Below are 4,566 nucleotides of genomic sequence, written 5' to 3'. Positions count from 1 at the left end.
TATGCTTATTCTAAATATTCTATATGTGAAACCTCATAAATATCCACACTTTGATAGCTAAATTGTATTTTTGACTCAGAAATACAAGTCTCTCGTCTTTCTATCTTCTCTTGACTGCTGACCCAGCACTTGACCTCTGAACACTTTGACCTTCTGAACATTCTCTTCATTAATTCCACATCTCCTTTAGTTCCTAGACTATTGCCTGAGAAAGAAGACTGAATTTCCCTGGACCTCCCTTTTCTGCTCTACTGTGGTGGTCTTCGAGCTGGTATTCTCTTACTCAGACTCTCCTCCACCTTACTGCAGAAGTAGATTTTCTTTTTCTTTTTTTTAAGATTTTATTTATTTATTTGACACAGAGAGAGAGAGAGAGAGCAGAGAAGCAGGGGGAGCGGCAGGCAGAGGGAGAGGGAGAAACAGGCTTCCCGCTGAGCAAGGAGCCCGATGTGGGGCTCATGATCCCAGGACTCTGGGATCATGACCTGAGCCAAAGGCAGACGCTTAACCACTGAGCCACGCAGGTGCCCCTAAAGTAGCTTTTCTAAAACCAACCTTGATCGTGTCACTTCACCAAGCCATAAATCATTTAGACTCTCCATTATCTAAGGCATTTAGTCCATTCACCGTAATGTTTCATAATAGAAACTTCAGGGACTTACCTTTCTCTTCAGACTTATTTTCGGCAACTTCTCCTTCAGATTCTGAAACTCCAACAATAACAAATATTCACAGCTCCCAAATGAGCTGTGCTGTCCTTTTCTTCTATCCTTTGCTGGTCCTGCATGTTTTAAAAATGCGCTTTTTCTATAGAACATGCCTCTCTTCCCCTGTTATATAACAAATTCCCATTGATCCTTTAAGACCCAACTCAAATAGTTTTTCTTCTAGGAAGCTTTCCCTGACATCTTCAGGTGTATGTAGATTGACACTTTCCTTCAAAGCTTCTAGCAATTCCCTAAGCAACGCATAAGCCTGAATTGTATTTCTTACGATGCAAGTTACGTTACTTACACATCTAGGTCTTGCTCTGGAGTACGAGCTTATCTTTTTATGCTTGGAATTTTGTCTTCTCCCTGGCATACTGTAGGTACTTACTGAAGTGTTGAGGTTATTTATTCATTTTAAAAGATAAAAATATAGGAAAATCAATGTTCTGTGATAACTACATCAATCTAGAGCCTGATTATTAGCTCACCACCAAAGTGGGGTTGCTGCTCGGTGCACAATAATTCTCCAAGTGGCTCTGACTGTCCTGTCTTTACTTCCATTCTTCCCCTTATTCTTGGCATTGGCTGTGCTGTTAATCCAAAGCTAGAGATGCTAAATCTAGCCGGGCCCAGAGGATATTCCCTCCCCAGACATTTGCAAATAAGTCGAGATATATAAAAACTGAAGGTTCTCAGAGCTGAGTCATTTGATATGAGTGTCCTGGAGAGAGGGTTCAGGAACAACCAATCCCCATGATTTTCCTGCCTCTGCTCTGATTTCTGTTCTCTTCAAGGTCGATGAATCCTGTCCTTCCTTTGATGTTGAGAGCAACCCTTTTAACAAATTCTCCTGCTTCATTTGGATTAGCCAGTCAGTTTCTTTTGCTTGCAAATAAAAGAATCTTAACCAGAGTACCCATTAGAAAAGTACTAAGGACTGCGGATGCCATTGGTAGATTCTCTGTTCTGTGGGTTAATGATTAGGTTCTCTTAACGCACACAGTGAAGCTCTTTGAGCATACAGATTTGATAGCCCCTGAAGGGATTAGATTGAACGGAAGAAAAGGTAGGAAAATACACAGTAATCTTTTCTACAAACCATATCAACTCAATTTAAATCTTTTTTTTTTTCCTTTTCAGGTGTCCCATTTTCACGTTTTTTATGAAAAGAATATTTTTTTTCCCCCTTCAAGAAACTGAATTTCCACTTCGAATTTAAAAATGCCATGTCAAGGTAGTAAAGGATTTTGGATTAAATTGTTCCTAGAGATTAAGTCTACTTTCCCTCAATGCCAATTAAAATGACACAGTCTGACATAATTAGTATCTGACGTTTCCATAGCAGCTGGCACTAAGCAGCTTTCCTTGCTAATTAGCCTGACAGCGCCCTGTGAAATACCTTCTACCCAAAGATGATATGGCCCCTTTGTAAACATAACCTCATATGACAGGAAACCAGAAAAGCAAAATTTATCCAGATGAAACAGAAAGGGGAAACGCATTCAGCCAAAGTGTTAAATCCAAGCTGAGAACTGGCAGAACCCTGGGAAGAAAATATTCTCTCCTATTCTGTTATCACACACTCAGTGGAATACATAATAATCAGAAGGAATTAAAGGCTTGGTTTTATAATGCAATTTGGCAACTGGCATCTCCACTAGCCACAAGTCTTTACGTACAGACACAGACATTATTTAATACTGATTTAGAGGACATATCAGTCTGCTGATTCAGCCCCACCACTTCCTGTCAACAGGAATGTTAATATAAAAACTCTTCACGTACCCAGCAGTTATTTAACAAAGTAATCTCGGCTCTCAGGAAATAGAAAATAATCCGTCAAGCCAAAGGGTTTATTGAGAATTCAAAGCTGCATCACAAAGCCAGGTATTAAAGTTTATGCTGAGCTCTAATTCCTCTTCTTTTAGACCTAATTTGAGCCGGTATAAAAGTTTAGTTTTATTGCTCCCAGTTAGGTGAGCAGCAAATCAGGTTCAATGGAAAGAAACTAGAGAAAAATGAAAAAAAAAAAATTCTATTACACTGACAGGGAGAGAAGGAAAGTTATAGAAAAAGCGACCCCCCCAAGTACAAAACATGTACTTGTCTGGAGTCACTTCACAGAGGGGCGGGGGTGCACGGCTGGCTCAGTTGGTAGGGAATGTGACTCTTAATCTCAGGGTCCAGAGTTCAAGCCCCATGTTGGGTATGGAGCCCGCTTAAAAAAAAATAACAACAAAGAAGGGCAAATGGGCTTATTCAGTTTAGCAGCCCCTGAGGCAACACTTGTGTTATTATTATTTTGCCTTTTTTATGACTTTTTATATTCTGAAAATTATAATGAAACATATTTAATTTCTAACAGCAGGTTTTTTAGAAGGGAAGTATAAATTTAATTCTTGAACACAAGTGAATACTGTGCACTGAAAGTAAAACACACGTATATACAGCCCTCAAAGGGAGGGCTGTGGAGAGGGTGCTTGCATTTGAGTAGGCTCTGGTGTGGGGACTTGCCTGTAAGTGTCGGGCAGGAGGCTCAGGACACAGCGAGGTGTACCCACGTAGTGGGGCACGTTCAGGGTGCTGTTGGGTCTGTGGACACCTTCATCTTCCTGGTGCAGGGAGGTGCCCCAGGTCCCTAAGGACTAGGCAAGGGCAGGACTCTACACGTCCAGGTTCCCCGGGACCTCTCTTCAGTTCACCTTTGGGCTCCACAGACACTTTCTAAAAAGGCAAATCATAAAAATATAAATTATGAAAACAAACAAAAAATGGAGGTAGAGGTAGTAGGAGAAAGTATCTTGAACCATCAAGAAGGGTTTATATCCAGGGCGCCTGGGTGGCTCAGTTGGTTAAGCAACTGCCTTCGGCTCAGGTCATGATCCTGGAGTCCCAGGATCGAGTCCCGCATCGGGTTCCCTGCTCAGCGAGGAGCCTGCTTCTCCCTCTGGCCCTCCCCCCTCTCATGTACTCTCTCTCATTCTCGCTCTCTCAAATAAATAAATAAATCTTTAAAAAAAAAAAAAAAAAAAGAAGGGTTTATATCCAGTGTGGAGTCTTCTATTTAAGAGGGTAGGGACATATTTGCCTAACTTCCTATTAGAATTGGTGGTAGGACTGAGCTGAGGCATGGGGAGGGGAGGAGACTGAAAAAGGGGAACGATGAGTCCACAGAAACAAAATAGGAGACATGACCATGAGCAGGGGGGCAGCAGGCCATGCACTGATGGGAGAAATGGGAAAGGAGAGCCAGGCAGAGTAACTGGAACTGCAAGGCAAGCACATGATCTGCTCTAGGAGTTTGGGGAGGGGACGCCTTGGGTTGGAAGCAGAAGAAAGTACTGTACAAAAGGGACCATCCAGAGTTGTGCAGGTTGATGTGGGAGGAAATGGTCCTCATTTATTTTAATTAATTAATCTTTAGCCAACTGTAATCTGGGAATAAAGTAGAATTACTTTAGTCATATGTCTATATCTGTAAATATTAAGTAGCAAATGTTTGACTTTTATATTATTTATTTATTTATTTTTATTATATATTTTAAATTTTTTATTGTTATGTTAATCCCCATACATTACATCATTAGTTTTAGATGTAGTGTTCCATGATTCATTGTTTGTGCAAAACACCCAGTGCTCCATGCAGAACGTGCCCTCTTTAATACCCATCACCAGGCTAGCCCATCCTCCCAACCCCCTCCCCTCTAGAACCTTCAGTTTGTTTTTCAGAGTCCATTGTCTCTCATGGTACGTCTACCCCTCCAATTTCCCCCCCTTCATTCTTCCCCTCCTGCTATCTTCTTCCTTTTTTTTTTTCTTAACATATATTGCATTATTTGTTTCAGAGGTACAGATC

Source organism: Leptonychotes weddellii, chromosome 4 (genome assembly GCF_054177405.1).
Source record: "Leptonychotes weddellii isolate Sample4059 chromosome 4, ASM5417740v2, whole genome shotgun sequence".
NCBI classification, from domain to species: Eukaryota; Metazoa; Chordata; class Mammalia; order Carnivora; family Phocidae; genus Leptonychotes; species Leptonychotes weddellii.
The sequence above is the reverse complement of the archived record's forward strand: the minus strand, read 5'-3'. Positions refer to the sequence as shown.